Source organism: Lygodium microphyllum, chromosome 2 (genome assembly GCF_053477565.2).
Source record: "Lygodium microphyllum isolate KBCC chromosome 2, Lygodium_microphyllum_v1.1.10, whole genome shotgun sequence".
NCBI lineage: Eukaryota > Viridiplantae > Streptophyta > Polypodiopsida > Schizaeales > Lygodiaceae > Lygodium > Lygodium microphyllum.
The window spans coordinates 175,112,366-175,133,971 of record NC_141136.1 but is presented as its reverse complement, the minus strand read 5'-3'; the positions used below and the strand labels follow the sequence as shown (position 1 = coordinate 175,133,971).

Below are 21,606 nucleotides of genomic sequence, written 5' to 3'. Positions count from 1 at the left end.
TGAATCATCAACTAATTGAGTAGACAAATGCAAATATGACCCGGTCTATGGCTCCATGTGAATCTCATGGCACAAGATAGTCCACCATAGAAGGAGGAGTCCACTTCATTCTCAAAAAATTCTTGGCCTCTTGTCTCTTTGTCTACCTGTATTTGCCTTCTCTACATGCCATGAGCCCTCTTTGGCCTCCACCCTTCGCAATATCAACCCCTCCACATTCACTCTCCTCATCTACACTAGGAGAATTACTTTCATCATACACTCTCACACTCCGAGAAGCTCATGGAATAACATGTCACCATCGAGATTGTTAGAGATTTGGATAGAAGATTACCTATTAAATATCACATATAAGAGTGAATCAACATTTGAGATTATTTCCTATCGTGAATTTCTTTTATAAAAAATGATCATGCACTTGTTCACAATGGGCCGGCAAGACAAATGTATCATGTAGATCCATCCATATTTTCTCAAAATCAATTTCTAGAAATCCAAATGGACCTTACTGCACAATTTCTCCAGCTCTTTCCAATACCACTCTGAACTACTCTACATTAAATATGATCATGGAGAAGCTATGGTACTCCACTAAGATAATACTTTGCAAGCTCCCAAAATACTCCATCCCATCTACAATGGTATTCCAATCTGTGATATGCTATCGGCTCTCTTGCTCGAACTTTGCCATGACACCACAATCCATTCTCAAGCGCATTTTGTCTATGCACTTAATATGAAAATGTGGCCCACGTGACCATGCTGCACTGTAGATTTTGTACTATATAGTGAAATGGTTAGATTAGTTATCGCATATAAAATCTAGATACGATAACTTATAAACAATGCGGTCACCTTCAGACTACATCCCCTCGAGAATTTCTAGTCCTCAATAGAGACCTCTACCCCTTCTTAAGAAATTGCAATCAAAGATTCATGTAACCACTGCATAGACATAAACCGTGGCATCTCTTCCATGCCCTTAGGACATCGAATCGGTCAATAGCTTGTATTACATCAAAATTCTGATCGCACTTCTTCTTGATCTTTTCTGGCCCGCTTGTATCTAGCAAGCCACTTCTCTATGGATGTGTGATGCAACATAAAAAATGATTCACTTTCTTCTCTATTGCAATATCCATCCCTTTTTCTATTCCATTTCCAAGCACCGCATCTTTGATTAGTCTATCATCGTTCTTCAGTGACCATAGCGTATTGTTATCTAAATCCACTGTTGGTAGCCATTCTAAAATATGTACTAATGCCTTCGATACTAACCAACCTTCAGCCATGCTATCTTTTGGTCGAGCCCATTATTACACAAAGCCCTTCATAGTTTTCATGAAGTGCTCGAAGAAGAACATCCATTGCGTATGGATGGGTCCCACAATCTCCACTTCATCTATGACATACACTAGGAGATGAGTTTGTATCATGAGCATGCTAGCGGATAAGTACTTCTCAAAGAGATAGACCGTCTCTGCCGCTCCCCACCTTGCAGATTCAATAGAGGATATCTTGATCTCCTTCTATGAGATCCATTACACTAAATTTGATAACATATAAATCATCTTATGTATTTTTGAAGTGAAACATCCTCCAATCACAATCGGTAGTACAAACTGCCACAAATGAAAAAGCATTATAAATACTGAGTACAACCCTCCAGAGTTTTCATGAAGTGCTCCAAGAAGAACATCCATTTTGTATGGATGGGTCTCGTAATCTCCACTTCATCTACGAGATACACCAGAAGGTGAGTTTGTATCGTGAGCATACTAGTGCATAGGTATTTCTCAAAGAGATAGATCCTCTCCACTATTCCCCGCCTTGTGGATTCAATAGAGGATGTCTTGATCTCCTTTTAGTGAGATCAATTGGACTAAATTTGACAATTTGTAAATCACCTTGTGTATTTTTAGAGTGACACATCCCGTGATCGCGATTGGTAGTACAATTTTCCAAAAATGAAGAAGTATTACAAACACCCAGTAGACAGTAAATCGCAAAATATGCACGCTACTTGCAACCAAGGTCAAGAAAAACCCGACATATCTTATGTCAATCATGAGACAGTCCTGATAGTTGGTCGTCTTTAGAGAAAGCGAACCTAAGGAAACCTGATAATTTTCTTCACAATTCGCTCTTCTTTAGTGGACAAGACCTAAGGAGCAGGAGGTAGTTGTGCTCGACTCTAGGGGCTAAAGCACCTCCATCTTGTCTACCTCCTTGAAATCCATTTTTGTCCCTCCAGTGTCTCTCTTTCATGTGATACAGTCTCAGAATAAGTTACCCACATTCTTGAAAAATATGCATGGAATCAAAAAAATGGTTGATGTGTAAGTGGGTCCAATATGGCAACTCGTAGAACCGTCACATTCTGTTTGGATGTGACTCCTTGTGGACCATATTCAACTTGTACCAGCTTTGAGCATTCATTCATGCTAGAGGTCATCCATGAAAACCTCGCCTTAGTTCATGACCCTCTGACAAGAAAGTGGCGTGTCCTTGATATACATCTTCTTCATGGTTCGTGACCTTTAGGAATCTAATTGTGGCCCACACAATGGATATGCATGATAACCTGAGGTAACCAGACTTGTCACACAATACCCATATTTAGTCAATACAAACTTGAATGAGCTGTGCTAGATATCACCAATGAGAACGAAAGCGCACTGACCTAAGCACTCACCGAATCCTAGAAAGTCATGCATGGTCTATATGAGGATGGCTCACATATTGGTGGACTGTCGACCATCGTGCTTGCTCATGTCTTCCACAGTGACCTGTTCCGCCCACAAAATCTTGAGCTCATCAATTGATGGACAGAGATAGACGTCCATGTTCTTGATTTTGTAGTGCCTAGAACGAGCAACCAAAGGATCATGTGTCCTTTCTTCTTAGAAAGCCATATGTGTGAAAAGACGTTGGATCTAGAGCATGGCAGTGGCTATGGTGGATCAAAGATGAAGATTAAGCTCATGATGTCATAGACAAGACTTGACTTATTACATAAGTGAATTAGGTTCCAAGATTGAGACTTGGACTCATAAACACAATCTTATGTATAAGAGTGACAATGACCAAGACACTAACTGATATAGGAAAGCATCATGATATTGCATTCATCATATATTCAAAAGTGGTAGTCAAGTACAATGTTTTATAGTTTTTGGATGGGTAGCAGTTTCCCTTTCTACACCTATGGGATTCAATGTGCCTGCATGTCCTAAGCCCAGAACTACCTCATGCATGTTAGATATGATCAACGCCCCACCCTCATTAGGTGCCACCAATGATCCATGGTGCTCAAAGTTGTAAGGCCCCCACTATGAGGAGAAGCCAAATGTGAGCCTGGACATTGGTTGAGTCCTGACTTGTATATCAGATGAGGTCTATGTGACCGGATGGCAAAAAGGTGACCATTGTGGGTCTAATCTTTGGGTTAGACGGAGTGGTTAAGCTGGTAGCAACTCGAGGTGCATTGCATGGAGTTGCGGGGTAAGGGAGTTAAAAGGGGCCCCTATTTTGGGGTCCGATGGTAAAGGGAATATTCCCTGGCCGACTAGTGGAGGCTCATATGGTAGGTCGGTCAGGCCGACCTAAAAGCCTTCGCGGGCTATAAAAGCTAAACCCCTTCACAGCCATTGATCATTCATCTTTCACCCAGTCAGAGTTGTTGTTCCAGCTAGCCTTAAGCTCTTCACCGATCTTCTGTCTAGATCGCCATCTAAGCTTCACACAGTGGAAGCGCACGGGTGGACAGAGCCATCTTTGTATCAGTTGTTTGGAGCTAAAGAATTTACTAATTCTCCTCTTATCCGTTGTGTACTCTCTATCTCTTTCTCAGATTGTGTTCACTGCGCCGTGTAATATTTTACAATACAAAGAGGCCACAGTGGGGGTGTGATTGTAAATCTCGACACCCCTCCTCAATCACAACTAGAAAGTACAAAGCGTATAGAGTCTTTAGTGAAAGCAACACCTGCAAAGTGTGGGCACACAATAAACATGGCAAAACACCAGAGGCTGTCATAGAAAAATGCTAAGTGTGGGTACTACAAACATGGTGGTCATCTAGAGGCTCTAACAGGAGCCTCACAAAGTGTACAGAGGGTGTAGTACAAGGCTACATGAGGAATTTACAAGCTTATGTCAGAAGCATTATGGCTAGGCATTACAAGGCTTAAAAAGTCTAGTGAAAAATTGGGTCAAGGACCGTCAAGCCCTTGCAATTTTCACCATTTCTTTTGACATAAATATTCAATTCATTGCAGGTCTTCTTTTCGATGTAATCTTGCACTTATTCTTCACTTTGCTTGCAGCTTCAGTGTCCACCACTTTGATCTTTTTGTCCTCTTCTTCTAGATTCTCCTGGTCTTTTTCTTTATTGACTTTGCTTGCATTGGTTGCATTAGTCTTCATGTTCATGTCCCTCTCAAGCTAAGGTATCATCTTTGAAATTTGCATGATTATCAAGGAATCTTGAATGTCTTCAAAAGATTCAAATGAGATCATTGATTGCACTTTAGAACAAGTCTATACATTCCTGCAAGTGGAATAAACAAGTCTTCTATGTAGTTGAAATGAGCAGCAAGAGTAATGCTACTCTTCATGAGAAGCATCCACTTAAAGATCTTCATGTTTGGCGTTAGTATGACCAGGAATCAGCTTCAAATGGCTGAGAATAACCATCAATCCAGATAATCTTGAATGTGTTTTTAAAAAAACATGCAAAGAAGCACTAGACTAGTATCAAGGGATACTATGTAATTCAAGCACTTGATGTTGATTCTTGAGCTTTGATTTCTCACTTCCCTTGTGCTAATTTGGATGGGGAACTAAGTAGATCATAGTTGCAATTGTTGATTGAGCCCAAAGAAATGAGAAATTGAATAGGCTTATGAACTTTGAGCTCAAGGGCTATGGCTACCCTTTTTTTAGGGTTCCCAGGCGACTGGTTTCTTTATGACAGCAGTGTGTATAAGTGATCATTGTGGGAGATATCTGGTGGGTAGAAAGCTTATGAGTGGATTCAAAATACCTATGTGTGTAGGGAAGGTTGCGGCATGTGCACACAACAACAACAGTACCTGTTTAGTGCCTTTTTGAGACAATGATGATGAATTCAGGCAATGTCGGGCTCTGCAACGAGTAATGTCAAGCTTTAGATGAGGAGATCAAGAAGCTCCAATATAGAGGTATGTGTTATTTTTTGGCTATGGTAGACTCAAGGTCAAGATGAAGATGGAGTTGAAAATGAGGGCCTGAGCTGGATGTGAGCTGAGCAGAGATAATCATAGGTCAAAAGAGATCAAAGAGGTTGTGCCATGCTCAAACGAGCTCTAATACCATGTGAAAAGATGCAGGATCTAGAGCATGACAATGGTTATGGTGGATCAAAGATGAAGATTAAGCTCATGATGACATAGACAAGATTTGACCTGTTACATAAGTGAATTAGGTTTCAAGATTGAGACTTAGACTCATAAACACAATCTTGTGCATAATACTGACAATGACCAAGGTTGCACTAATTGATATAGGAAAGCATCATGATATTGCATTCATCGTATATTCAAAAGTGGTAGTCAAGTACAATGTTTTATAGTTCTTGGATGGGTAGCAGTTTCCCTTTCTGCACCTATGGGATTCAATGTGCCTGCATGTCCTAAGCCCAAAACAACCTCATAAAAAGAGGCCATAGTGGGTGTGATTGAAAATCTCAATAATATGGCGAGATGTTGTAGTTAAGAAGGACTACATGCCACACACTATAAGAAGTTGAGTGGAGACCAAATGGATTTACACCATCCATAGCAAGACCGAGCCGTCGAAGATTCCTTGGCTCTCGTGCAAATCCTCGAAAGGTATAGTCAATGTGGCTCCATGCATGTGAATCTACTGATATTTTTTGGACTCCATCTATGGATCTATTCTGTGCATGCCACATTGTCAAGCTCACCATGCCCAACCTATGAAACATGTGACGTATACGCAGTATAAGTGAAAAGTGTCTAAGAAGTTTTTGGGGGATGGTTTGTCGTTGCAAGTCTTGTCAATACCTATGAGTACCACACTTTGGACATGTCTCCATAGTCACATAGTCTTCTCAAAAGAGTACACAATCATTGATACATGCATGGATATTGTTATAGTCTATGCCAACCTTTTGTAACACCAATCATGCATTATCATGAGACTCGCAATCTTGAATATCACGATCATCATTATTCTCCATTTGGTCTACTTTATCACAAACAATATTTTTTTTTTCTCTCATTGATGATCTTCCTTCCATTTTTTCTTCTCTTTCTCTCCCTTTCCCTTTATTTGTTTACCTCCCTCCATCTCTCTTTATCCATTACTTTTCTCTCCATGTCTCTCTGTCTTTATCTATACCCCTTTTTATTTCTCTCCCTGCCCCTCTTTCTCTCTCTCTTTACTTTTTTTATTTACCTTCCTTCATCCTTCTTTATTTCTCTTTCCACCTTTCAAATTCTCCCTCTTTCTCTTTTTTTATTTGCCTCCCTTCATCCTTCTTTTTTCTCTCTCTCTCATTCTCTCTTGCTCTCTTTACTTGTTACCTTTCCTCTTTTTCTCTCTCTCATTCTCTCTTCCTCTTTCTTCCTTTTTCTCCCTCTCTCCTTTCCTATCATTATATCTCTCTCTCAATGCATCTCATTACAAATAAAAATATACAAAAGAATAGAAAAAAACACAAGAACAAAGTGAGAAGAGGCAGTGTACCTACCACAAAGGTTGGAGGATGGATTCTTCGCCTCCTCTTCGCAATGTCCCTTCTTTCTCCCTTGCACACTTCTCTCTCTTATTTGTATATGCCGACGATGATGAGAAGCTCTCCTTTTCCCTCTCAAGACGATGATCTCTCTTGCTCTCTCTTTCATTCTCTGTTGAAAATGTTTGCGGCAAACGCCCCGCTTGGGTTTTGAAGTTTTTTCTTTATCAGACCGACGTCACTTTGTGATGTTGTTTGCGACGCAAATAGTGATGCCACTATTTTACATCTCAAACCACTATCTCACTATTTGCCCATTCCAATAAAGTATGCATGGCTGCTACCATGGCTAGGCATCCATATTTTCCGAAGATGAGAGCACTATAGAGATTTGTACTATAGCTTCTTATTAGGAAAGCATTGAGAAATATGCTGAGGTCTCCACAATACAAACATAATGTAAGTGCATGTCCTCGTTGCTTCTCATGAGCTAGCAACAAGGTAAATTGAGCTTCATCAATATATATAGGCTAAAGATTGGTTTCCTATTTCCCGTAGGAGGCTATTAATATCATGATATATAGACCTAATGAAGCCTCATGCTACTTTTAGCATCCCTCAAACAATTGATTGTCATTATAATTCTAGAGAAATAAAGTCACTCAATATGTGAACCTATGACATTGTCAACATGAGATCCTTAACATCATAATTTTATCTCAAACCAAATTGTCAAGAGGGGATCTTTCATATCATTATTCAATCCCAAAAGAGATTTTCTAATTAAATAATCCTCATGCCAATTCAAATTGCAAATGAGATATTAGAATTTAGATGTATATACTAATGTCGATCTAAATTCTTGTCATGGACTTCATAGTCTAGTATCAACAACTCTATCTCTATCAATATTTCCAAAGATAGTTGATATTTCTCAAATGAAAGCTTTGAGATCTTGAAATTGAGCAGATTTCCTTTCAAGCAAGGGTGTAACCCAAGAGAGGGATATACCTAAGATAAGTATGCTAATAATTCCCATCAAGAAGCATCATCAAGATAACACTCGAGATGCATGTAGATGAATAACTACACCTACTACAAATAGCCTTCAAACTATGCCAACTAACTTTTTAGGTAGACTATCCTTTGTCTCCTTCTCATACCTAGTAAGGTGGCTACAAGATGTTGAAGAGTCTTCTTTTGTTATGCAGTCTATCATAGCATATTTACATGCTTCCATTGTTGCACCCACTTTTGACATGGTATTAGACATTCATATTTGGGATCTTGATGTTGTTATTAATAGAGAAAAGTTTACCCTCACACTTTTTCATTACGAATCCACCTTTTGTTGACTACAGCTACCTAGTCAACCCTTATCTACTACTACTCATCTAGTTTTTAGCACTCTAAGCTCATGTTCTACTATCAGCTACTTATGTTTTATATTTATGTAGTATTCTCTTTGGAACTACTTAAATTTGATGCTTTTATTGACTGCATTTTATGTGATAACATTGATGTTTTCAATTTTTCTCCTCACTAGTTTTGTAAGGCATTATTGGTTGTGTGTGTTATGATCTTTAGTGTTCTAGTGATCCTTTTTAATTTATTATCTTCACATTGAGTTTGAACTCTTGATATTGTAATATCTACTATGTTTCTACTATACTCTCTCTCGATTTCTCTTCTTTACTTTATCTTCTTATTCTATCCTCACAAAATGGCACCTCCATTGCTACTACACTATCGATAAACTTCTTTGCCTTGATTGCCTAGTCTAGGATGTTGTTATCAAAGCATGTTTTCATGTAATTACCCATGATATGTTGTTTCACTATATGTTATATAGCCACATGTTCCATCTCTTTTAGATGATTGGGACTAAATAACTAGGAGGAAGTTTTCTTACATGGACATAGATCATATTGGTGTCTACTATTCTCTTCTTCAATGCATTTCTAAACAGATTCTATCGGTGATCATTTATTGTCAAACCACTCCAAAGGTAATGTTGTGGGAGAAGCTAGCATTCTTTACAATGCTTCATCAACCATGTGAGGTGTGATCATCTATGGTTAACTCTAGTAGATAAAGTTTGAGCCTAAAGACAATATTGATTCCTTCTTAGTTCACATGATACATGTGTAGGATTAACTTCAACACATGTAATCCCTTCGAATGCCTCATCTTGTGGAAATTGTTCTCTATAAGTACCCTCTAATATGTGATGGAGTTTCCAATGCTTTACAATCCCATACATCATCGACACTAGTGGTCATAACTAGGTAGATCTTCTAACAAAATGTGTAACTCATGAAAAATTTCACCCCACATGTAGTAGCCTTTATTTGTATTGAAATCCCATTTCTTGCACTTAGCTACAACAATAATCACGTTTCTTGCACTTGTTTACTTACAAATTTCTTTTTCTTTGGTCCTTTTTAGCTTAAGGGGGATGTTGGAAGACGATATAGTCCTCTCATGTGTAAGTCTCTGAAAGCCAACAAACTTTATCCATCTACTTTTTCTTTTCCACCGCATCTCATTATGGATCTCCCCATCCTCTTATCCACTTTGTACCTACCAAATCGGCACTTTTCCCACCTACCATCCACTTATCACATTGACCTCATAATGAGACACTTTAATATAAACTATACTTATGAATACAATGACACATCAAGTATCTAATCAACCCTTTTGCTTTCTCACACTCTAGCGTTATTGCTATCTATTTTCCAACATGAACTATATACTCTTTGGGGCATACTACAATTTAGAGTGGTAGAAATTTGATGCTATTTTACTTTGTGTTTGGATAGATGCTTTGCTTCTTATTGAACGAAAAAATCCCCCTTTGAATTCATTAGTAAATACCTACAATGATAGGCTTTTATAGCTACAATAAAAGTTAAGGAAACTAAAAAGGAGATTTAATGATGAGATGTAATGCTAAGTTTGATCACACATTTAAAGAAACTTTTCAAGGTGATCCAAACTATGATAATGAGACTTATCACCTTTCAAATTGGAATGGTTTTAAGGTGAGTAAATTCATGCAATTTGAAGAATGATGAAGCTAGGATACTAACAATGGTCAAAGGGGTATGGTTTAGTTATATAATATTTGGACATAATAGTATAGTATTTGTAAAATAGTTTAAAGCACCATATTAGTGAATTTGGAAATTTCCCAAGTCCCAATTTCAAATAAGTGATAAATATTTGACCACATGGCTAAATCTTGATCCATATTTGAAAGTGGGATTTGGAAAGATAGCTTACATAGTAGTTAGGGTAAACTCCACCTTTAAGTAAGATAACAAGATTTGACCATGTGGTCAAATAATAAAGGTATTGGGGGTTTCCAAAGTGCATGGAAATTCTCAAATTCCCTAATATATTGTTTAAAAATTTTTCTCTCTTGATACATCAATTATCTACCCAGTGTCTTTTTGCAAAATAGGACTTACCTCTTACACATACGATGATAACTAAATTCCTTCTAAGGTTCTCCTAGATATATCTACATTTGTAATTGCGCACATTAGCATTTTGAATCCTCTCATTATATATTTAGTCCCTTATTGTCTTATTAGGGAGGGCTAGGTCCTTCATGGTTTAGTTCATGTTGTCTTGTTAGGAAGGAGGACTATGTCCTTCATGGTTTAGTAATTATAATAATTCGGTTACATAAGTAGACATAATAGTATATATTTGTAATAGTAGTTAATATAAAATTTCTCTTAACACATCCATTATCTACTGAGTGCCTTTTGCAAAGTATGGCTCATCTTATACAAAGCAAGATGATTATTCACCTTCTAAGGTTCTTCGAGATATATCTATAGATATCTATATCACTCATTGCAAAAATATATTCTAAGTTCCTACTAGATATAGAAATGATGGTACATTCATATCTAGAAGAATAAATTGTAATGGAAAAGTACCTAGGTAACATGGTTTTTCATGGTTGTGGTATTTGATGAAGTAGCCTTAAATGAACACCCCAACATAGATATAAGTCTCTATGGGTCCATTATCCTTTGCATGTGTAACTCCAAATGATGATGCCCTTGGTGTTAAGTATCCAGTTTCCTTCAGGTGTTGATAGTAGTAAGATATTTTGGTAAAAGATGATAGCACTATTCTTGCAATTTGATTTTTTTTACTTTGGCTTGTGGTGAGACATCCAATGCATTCTTCCACGGAGTAGTATATCCTTCCTTATTTTCATTGGCCTCACCATGTCTTTATTGTATGATTTTTCAAATGCTAAACCTCTTTGAGCTTATTGTGTTTGAATCTTTTGAGAGACTTAGTCCTAGCTAGGCTTGATGATTTATTGATTAAGATAATAGTAGTTACTAACAACTAGTGATAATCCTATGATGACAAGGATCATAATAGTATAATTTATAATATGACATGGATCTTGATAGTATATTCTATAAGCTATCAAGTCTCAAAGAATAATGAGAAGAAGGGAAACATTAGAATACATCATAGGGTAAGGATGATAAAGAGATGGTGATATCAATATAGTAGATAGTGGGAGCATATCTAGATTTGATGCCACACCTGGCATAGAGAGAGAAGGGGGACTTGTCTTGCTAATCGGAGTATAAGATTACCCACAAGTGAAGCTTGTCAAGTTATGCCTGTACTTAGAAAAGGTATCTAAGTGAGTATTATATTGTGTGGCGTGGGTAGGGTTGCATACATTATATGAATACATTGATGGGAGTCGGTAAAGAAACGAGAAAGAAACATAAAATTATTCTTTCTAGCTATTTTCCCTCTGATACAACCATAATTCTCACATAAATTCAAAACTCAAACTACAATGCATATCACAATTTATAAGTAGCACTACAACATATACGCCCCATATTGACACTTAAATTGATAAAATTATTTATGTAAAAAGTTTCCCTCATTGTTACTAAAAACGTTAGTATATATGTCACTAAAGATCCATCACCAATTGTAGCATAGATAATGATGGTTATTGAGTATTTTCTGACACAAATAGCTAACATTGGAAGATATTTTGCAATGTAAATAGCCATAGTTATTTTGCAAAGAGGAAATTTTTTTGGGTTGTAGTGTTGCTCCTTCTAGCCATATGGGCTAAATAATGTTTCATAAATCATTTACAAATTGACTATATAACTATTATCTAAAAACATAGATGATGATTTGCTAGAAATGAGTCCATCAATTTAATTTTCAAATAAGTATAATATTAAGATGAAATTTCATAGAACTACATGGAGTGATAGGGAGGAGGAGCCAAAACACAAAAAACTATCCTTTAATACCACAAAATGCAAGTTTGTATAAAGAAGGAGAAGTGTATCTAAAGAAAGCTACATAGAATCAATGAAACAAGTCTCCTTGGAGCATAGGGTTAGAAAAGGGAGGGTCACATGCTCCATGAATCAAAGTGATTGTTACAACTCATTCGTAATGTAATAGCCCATTGAAAGAACTCTACAACATAAAAGATCAATCTAGAGTACTAAATATTGGAAACATAAAAGATTCATGACTTACCAAACCACCAAGTGCATGCAATCTATTGATGAGTATAATAAGACCATGTCATTTTTCATATCAAGTCTCTAATCCCATAGGGTTGTGATTTGTAATCAAGTGCTTTGGAAAAAAGGAAAAGTAACATTGTTAGAAATAAGGTTATTAATAAAAAAGTATATAAAATAAGAAAATGAACATAACTAATAGTTAACTTTGAACTCCAAGTAAGTCTTGGTGCATGACTCTTATCTCTAGTTATGCCCTCGTTGTCTCCTATTATTGTTGCCAATTGCCCTCGAGAGTTTGCAACCTCCTCTGTAAGTCTCTTTCAATCCTCTTGGTCCAACCACTCGAGCTTTGTATGCCACTCTTCAGTGCCTTGCATACATTTGACAATGTATGGGACATGTAGGCACACATACAACTCTCATCCATCTCTAGTGGAGAACCAATCACTTGATTAATATGACATTTCATAGAACTACATGGAGTGATAGAGAGGAGGACCAAAACATAGAAAAATATCCATAAACACTACAAAATGTGAGTCCATACAAAGAAAGAGAAATTAGAAGAAATGTATCTAAAGAAAGCTACATGAAATTACTAGAAAGAGTCTACATGGAGCATATGGCTAGAAAAGCGAGGATCGCATGCTCGATGAATCCAAGTGACTGCTACAACTCATCATTGTCTGACAACTCATTTGTAACGTAATAGTTCATCAAAAGAACTTTGCAATATAAGCAACTAAAGATCAATCTAGAGTACTAAAAATTGGAAACATGAAAGAGGCATGACTTACCAAATTGCTATATGTATATAATCTATCGATGAGTATAAAAAGACCATGCATTTTTGCATATTGAGTCTCCAATCCCGTAGGGTTCCAATTTGTGATCGAGTGCTGAGGCAAAAAACACAAAGTAGCATTGTTAGAAATAAGTTGATTAGTACAAGAAGTATATAAAATAAGGTTATTAGTCTTATGACTGCCACTCGTGAGATGGTACATGACTGTCATCTCTAGCCATATCCTCATTGTCTCCTGCTACTACTACCATCACCTTGGAGAGTTTACAACCTGCTCTCTGAGTCTCTTTCAATCCTCTTAGTGCAACTACTCAGGCTTTGGTGTACCATTCTTAACTACCTTGAATGTGTTTGACCGATTGTGTAACATCTAGGCACACATGCAATCCTCATCTATTTAATGGAGAATCAATCAGCTGATGTAGGTACTAAAAACTCTTCATGCAAGGATGCTAGCACATAGTCCTTCCTAGCCTCTAGTATATTCTTCCAATGACCAAGTAGGTCATGCCTAAAAACTTGTTGGCATACTTATACATGCATGAAATCACCCTTCTTTCCTCATCATTCATGTGTATGACACTGGTTTTCTCATCCACTAAGGATCTCTATCCTACTAGAGTACATCTAAGGTATGCTCTCTTCCACCTATGATTACCTTCCTTTGCATAACCAAGAGATTCCTATATGTTTTGTGTATTTACAAGGGTGAAATCTCTTGGCGTAACACTCATAGGAGTGCTACCCATAGATGGTTGAGAAAAACCTAGCGTTACAGTAGTGGAAGTTCTTATAGGTCTACCAAATCCGAGAGGTGATAAGTGTCTACTTGTTTGATGGTAGGGGATGGGCATTGTATGAGTTTCTCTATAACATGTACCCAAGCCACCCTCTCTAGAATTAGTACATGAGTGAGGAATAGCAACTAGTTGTGGGATCACAACATTTATATTTCCATAGCATCCCCCTCCACCACACCTAGAATAGGGACAAAAGGAAGTCTCGCTCTCGGAGGTATCCACCACAATCACCATTGCCACTAGTTGACTAAGGCATCCTTGAGTTGCCTCTATGGTGAACCTAGAGTATCGATTCTACCTTCTCAAGATCGATGCGTTGGAGTGTGCTAAGGTAAAATGCATAGATACTAATTGAGACAACTCCTAGACTTAAGACAATATTAGTGAGTTTGGGAAACTCCCAATTCCCATTTTTTGAATACTAAAAAGGTGGCACCTGGATAACATACTCATTATTTTTTTAAAACCATATGATGTGACCTATCATTGGAAAGTTCTTGAAAAATGGAATCAATTGAGCTATAAAGCGCTCGATTTGGAGTTATAGTGTTCAAGTTATGACAAATCCAAAGATTTGACCACGTGTCCCAAACTTATGGGAAATTTCCATATATCCCTAATATGGTGTTTAGTTTGCTATGTCCTTGTTGAAGTATGCCATCTGATTAGGAGACATGTGTGAAGATCTTTTGCACCTCTTCATCTGTGTAGTGTTGGCTCATCATGCTTTGTGAACCATCTATAGTGACATGTACAACCAATAATTAATATTGGTGCATTCAATATTAGGGTAAAAGTAAAGCATGATAACATGTATATGCAAATAAGTATGTAAGTTTAAAAATATATATTAAAGTACTAATATAAGCAAATAGTCAATGAATTTGAGAACAAACGGATACAAATATGAACGATTCTATAGCTCCGTGATAAGCTCTTGACATAGCTTGGCATACATTGAAAGATCTATGTATAGGTCCCCAAAGAAAGAAGATTCCACTTTACTCTTGAAGAATTTTTGTACTCCAATCTCTTCCCTTGGATTGCTCATGCTTATCTCCTCCATATGCCAGAAGTCGTCCTCATCCCCCATCCCCAACAACAATGACTCCTTTACGTAGATACTTTCAAAGTCCACGCTAAGGATATTGCATTCATCATACACTTAAGGTGTCCGAGGTGTTACAGGCACAATATACCACCAGCAAGATTGTTGTGGATTAGGGTAGAAGCTTACTTGTTTGAAACTCATTATAAGCATGCTATAAAAGAAAAATAACATTTATGACTTTTTCATATTGTGAAAAAATTTCTTAACAAGACAATGCTTCTACTCACACTGACTTGGTAAGAAAAATATGTCACGCAAATCATTCCATCTTTTGTCAAAATTTACCTCCAAGAATTTGGATGACCCTCGTTGAACGGTTGCCCCTGCTCCTTCCAACACCACTGTAAACCATTATATATCAAATATAGTCATGGAGAAGCTACAATAATCTATTGAAATAACACTTTATGGTGTCAAAATACTGCATCTCATCTACTATAATATTCTAATTTGTGGGCCTGCCGTTGACCCTCTTGCTCAAACTTCACCATGAAACCATAGTCTAATTTATCAATGCACTCACTTCACTCAAAAATTTCGCCCAAGTGACCATGCCACACTGTAGAATTTATATTACACATTGAAATGCTTGGGTTTTTTATCCCATAGAGTTTCTAAATACAACAACAATGAGAGCACTTGTTTATCTTTGGACTATGTCCCCTCGATAACTCCCACTCCTTCCTAGAGACTTCCTTAGGGAATCATGCAACCACCTCATAGACATGAAATGTGGGATCTGCTCCATGCCCTTGGATATCAAACATGCCACTAACATTCACCATGTCAAAATTCTGATTGTGTTGCCTCTTGTTCTCTTTTGTCATGCTTGTACCTACCTAGCCACTTTTCCAAGAATGCACAATGTAACATACAAAAACAATTCACTTTCTTCTCCATGGCTCCATCCATCCTCTATTATATCCCATTTTCATGTTGAAATGCATTGATCCAAGCATGGCAATGGTGGCTTAAAGGTATGGAGTGAACTCATGAAGACATAGTGTTAAAGGTAGAATGTCACACAATTGAATAAGGTTCCAAGATTGAGCCTTGGACTCATAAACACAGTCTTGTGTGGTTGGACAATGACTCTCAGTCACTTAATTGAAAGGACAAAAGTACCTTCATATATTGCATGAAAATGAAAGGCAAGTACAATGCTTTATAGAAAAGTCTAGGCAGTACATCCTCCTACTATGCTTATGGGATTCTTCTCCTAAGCCCTCATTGCTCCTTCTAAAGATACTAAAGTGTGTGTGATTGCAAATAACTCAACACCCCTCCTCAATCACAACAATAAGTACAAAGTGTGTAGAGGCTTTAGTGAAAACAACACTTGCAAAGTGTGGGCACACCATAAACATGGCAAAATGCCACAGGTTATCATAGAACATGCTAAGTGTGGGTATCACAAACATGGTGGTGGACATCCAGAGGCTATAACAGAGGCCTCACAAAGTGTACATAGGCTGTAGTACAAGGCTACATGAGGATTTTACAAGCTTATGTCAAAAGCATTAGGGCTAGGCAATACAAGGCTATAAAAGTCTATCAGAATAGAAAGACTGACGAGATTTTTCCTTCTCTTGGTGGTCTTCTTCTTATTCTTCTTCTTTTGCTCCATGGTCGTCTTGTTCTTTCGTGCAACAATATAGGCCATCTGAGACCTCTTTCTTGCATGAGAGAACTTCTCGGTGTGTCCTTATTGCCTTTTTGCCTATTGCCAACATATAATACTTGTTCATCTCTAAAGGTGCTTGGTTCTTCCTTAGTTTTTAGCTTATTTTCCTCCTCTAACAGTGATGCTTGGATATCAAAAAGCTTAAGGTTTGGTATATTGATTAAGGTTATTGATAAATTGTTATATTCAGGAGGCAAACTTTTAAGCAGAACACCAATGCAAACATCTTCTTCCATTTTAATGTTGATTCCTGTAACTGACTTAGAAGTCCTTCCATGTAATTTAGATGTGTGGCATGTGATGTGTTGGACTTCATGTCAAGCCTGAAAATTTCAATGAAGAGACCATACTTTGATGACTTAGACTGTGCACCAAACAAAGTGTTAAGTCTTTCCATGTATCATGTGAAGTATCACAGTTATCCACATGGTGGATATAGTTGTCATCTAGCTCCAGTTTGAAAATGGCTCGAGTGTTATTATTATTCTTTTGTCAAGTGACTGCTAGGTCCGCATCATGAGGCTTCTTTTCTTTGCCACTTGTGATGGCCCAAAGACCCTTCTTCATTAGGATAAGCTTGATTCGGGTCTGTCAAGTGTGAAACTCGACCCCCTTAAAGCAAACCATCGGAGAGTCCTTGCCCATTTTTGGAGTTTTAGGAACAACAACAAATCAACTCCAAAATTTTGAGATTTTAGTAGCAAAAGAAATGATCTTGAGTGTGCTAACTAGCACAAGTGCCCAAAAAGCACTAAGTGACTAGTATCAAGGGATACTTGTGGAGCCAAATGCTTGGAAAATCTTCAATAGGTCTTCAAGAACTTCAATGTTGTATTCCTCTCCTTGATTTGATGCTGAAGTAGCCCAAAAAATCTCAGATGTGATGTAAGCCAAAGCTAACATGAGCGACAAGAGTCACTGGATAAGTGTCAAGAGACACTATGTTTGATTCTTCTTGAAATGCTTGCAAATCTGCCAAGAACTCTCCTCCTCAATGATTTGATGCATAAATATGTGGTGGAACTTCAATATTCAGTCACATCAAAGTGAAAATGAATTAATTTAAGTGTTAGAAAAGAGAAAATGAAGTAAAGGATAGGCTTGAGTACCTTTGGCTATGGAGGACTCTATTAGGGTTTCAGACCCGTCTGATAAAAACGACGACAGCCGCTCAATCTGATAGCCATTTGAGATAATATTTGGTGAGAGGATAGCTCATATCATAGGCTTTGAATGCCCCATGATAAGCGTCGACATTGAGGACAGTATGTATGGCGCAGACTATATGACGTAGAGGTGGAACAAAATAGGCATTGGACTGCTCAGATGACAATGCTAAAGCAATAAGATGATAATGTTAGGGATTGACATGATGAAGGGCTGCACCCTGACCTAAGGGAGATATCCCTCAAAGAAAGATTCAAGAGCTATGGCCTAAATAAGGAGATTAAGAAGCTCCAACAGAGGTATGTGTTGTTTGTCTATGGCAGACAAGAGGCTTGAGTGAAGTTGGAGGTGAAAATGGAGTTGATCATGAAGTCATGAGCTCAGGTTGAGCTCGATAAGGGAGATGGAGGATCAATGCCATGCTCAGCATGGCTCTAATACCATGTTGAAATGCATGGATCTTAGCATGGCTATGGTAGCTTGAAGGTATGGAGTGAACTCATGAAGACATAGAGTTGAAGGTAGAATGTCACACAAGTGAATTAGGTTCAAAGATTGAGACTTGGACTCATAAACATAGTCTTGTGTGGTTGGACAATGACTCAGTTACTTAATTGAAAGGACAAAAGTACCTTCAGATATTCATGAAAATGAAAGGCAAGTACAATGCTTTATAGGAAAATTTAGGCAGCACATCCTCCTATTGTGCTCATGGGACTCTTGTCCTGAGCCCTCACCACTCCTTCTAAAGAGAATGAAGTAGGTGTGATTTTAAATATCTCAACATTTCAACTATCACATTTCCTATTAGTTTGCGGTGATCCTTCAGCATTCACAATATCTTGTTATCATAATCCACCATTAACAGTCACTCTAAAATATATACAAATTTCTTTAATACTAGCTAATCTTTAGCCATGTTGTCATCTCAATGAGTCCATTGTCACATAAAATCTTTTAGGGTTTACATGAAGCGCTTCAAGAAAAACATACATTAGGTATGGATTGGTCCAACAATCGTCACTTTATTCACAAACTATACTAAGAAGTGAGTTTGTATCATGAGTATGCTTGTGAAAAAGTATTTCTCAAAGAGACAATTAGTCTCAATTCATCGCTTCCTCTCTATTTGTCTTTAGTTCTCTTTTTGCCTCTCCCTCTCTCTCCCTCTATCCCTATTCCTCTCTCTCTATCACTTTTCCTATTTTTATATATATCTCTCTATATATATCCCTTTTCCTCTTTCTATCTCTCTCTCTATCTCTACCCCTATAACTCTCTCTTTTCCTTTGTCTCTCCCTCTCCCTCTCTCTATATCTCTCTTCTTATCACCATTTCTTTCTCTTTCTATCTCTCTCTCTTTTCCTCCTCCCTATCCCATTCCCTTGCCCTCTCACTCTCTATATTTTTATCTTCCTATTTCCATTTCTCTCCCTCCCTCCCTATCTTCATTTCTCTCTCTCATTTCCCCCTCTATCTCTATTTTTATCTCCCTCCCCTCTGTCTTTACTTCACTCTTCCCCTCTCCCTTTCTCTCCCTCTTTATTTTTATATTTCCTCTCTTTTATCTCCATTCCTTTTCCTATTTTTATATTTGTCTCTATCCATTTTTCTCTCTCTCCCTTGCTCAACTTCTCTCTCCTTATATTCATTTCTCTCTCCCTCCCTTCCTCTCTATCTCTATTTTTATCTCCCTCCCATCTCTCTTTACTTCTCACTTCACCTCTCTCTTTCTATTTTTATTTCTCCCTCTCTCTCCAATTTTCTCTCAATATCTCTTTCCCTCTCCCTTTGTCCATTTTCCTCTCCCTCTCTCTATTTCTCTATCTCTATCTCTCCCTCCCTCACTCTATTTTTGTTATTTTTCTCTCCCCCTCTTTTTGTACTTTCTGTCTTTAAGAGAGGGAGGGAGAGAAAAATAGAGAGAGGCTAGGGAGAAAGAGATAATGGAGAGAGAGGAAGAAAGAAATGGTTTACGAGATAAGGAAATAAATATTTCTCTATTTTTCTCTCCCTCCCTCTCTCTCTTTCTCTCTCTCTCTCTCTCTTTCCTTCTCTCCTCTCTATCCCTCTTTATTTCTCTCTCTATATATGTTTTTCTCTCTCCCTCCCTCTCTTTATTTTCCCTCCTTTTCTTTTATTTCTTCCTCCCTCCTCTTTACCTCTATCCATGTTTCTCTTTCTCTCTCTTTTTTCATTCCCTCTCTCTTTTTTTCTCTTTCTCTCTCTTCACCCCTCTCTCTATTTTCCTTCCTCTTCTTTATTGCTCTCTCTCCTTCTCCCTCCCTCCCTCCCTCTCTTTATTTTATCCTCCCTCTCTCTCTTTATATGTGCATATATATATTTTCTCTCTCTTCCTCTTTCTATTTTCCCTTTAATTATTTTTCTCTTTCTCTCTCTTCCTCTCCCTCTATCTCTATTCCTCTCTCCCTTTTCCCCCTCTCTCTCTCTCTCTCTCTCTCTCTCTCCACAAACTAGAAGAAAGAAGATAAAAAAAGAGAGAAATAAAGAGAGAAGAGAGAATGCACTTACCTCAAAGCTCGAAGAAGAATCTGTGCACAATCTTCTTCTTCTTCTTCTCTTTTGCGACTTCCCTCTCCTACTCCTTCACAGTCATCTCCTTTTTTGCGGATAGTGATGGTGGCCTCTTTCACTCTCTCTCGCAATCTCCGTTGCTTTGAGCTCTCTTCCTCTCTCTTTCATTGTTCATGGTCGTAAAGAAAGATAGAAGATAAGAAAAGAGAGAGACAAAGAGAGAAGAGAGAATGCACTTACCTCAATACTCGAAGAAGAATCCCTTCATGATCTTCTTCTTCTTCTCTTTTGCGACTTCCCTCTCCTACTCCTTTGTAGTCATCTCCTTTTTTGTGGATAGCGATGGTGGCCTCTCTCACTCTCTCTCTCGCAATCTCCGTTGCTTTGAGCTCTCTTCCTCTCTTTCACTGTTCATGGTTATCAAATGCCACATTTTTTTCCGCAGTATGGCATCGATATTTGCATCGCAAAGCGTTGCTATTTGCATCACTAAAAGTATCATTGTTCATTCATGCCACCACTTTTAGCAAGACCACTAAATCTCGTCAAAAATAGACATCACTATGCTTCCATTTCCTTATAGTGTAGTAACCATGAACTTGCCCCTAAAAAGTTCAATCCTCTATATTTTCAAGCATGTACATTTAGGGGTTTCCTTAGGTTGCATTTACAAGGGCTTTTCATCATAACTACGTGCATATACATCACTTCAATATGTACAAATGAGACTCTTCTTCTAAAGCTATGGAAATGCCATTAACTTCCTAAAGTAGATCTTCTTGTGTAATGAAATTTTATCATCACCCCTTCCTAACAAGAACACTCTACCTTCTTGAAAAGTGTTTATCAATGGAAGGACAAGTCTTTTCTTCTTCCATCTTCTTGGCTCCAAAATAGGGCAAAAAAATATTTTTGAGGATTGAGCAAGAAGAATAGAAGTAGGGAACTCTTCAATAAACCATAGACTTGACTTATGAAACTCATGATACATTGGCAACATGCCAATGTACTTGGCTAGTTCATGAGCTATATCAATGTTGAAAATTACCATTTTCAAACTTCGCTGATGCATGAGAAAGCAATACCATTATCACATATGCAAATCGATCATATTTCTTCATATTAGCCTTTATAAGGCTTAGTTAAACCTTCATTTTATTCTTATTGAAACTAGAATTCACAGTCACAAGGGCCAAAAACCTTACAG

General features: G+C 37.6%; 1 protein-coding gene across 5 annotated transcripts in view; it reads left to right on the top strand.

The window, feature by feature from the left end:
* LOC148040638 (uncharacterized) overlaps positions 1 to 21,606 on the top strand; it is a 54,066-nt gene that overhangs the window by 24,154 nt on the left and 8,306 nt on the right. Inside the window, exon 2 of one of the 5 annotated variants that reach the window (XM_087701556.1) lies at positions 9,191 to 9,447. The exons of the other annotated variants lie outside the window; for them this stretch is intronic. The gene's annotated coding sequence lies outside the window, so the exon portion shown is untranslated. Of the gene's footprint in view, positions 1 to 9,190; positions 9,448 to 21,606 lie in introns of those variants that run through there. 5 annotated transcript variants of the gene reach the window in all.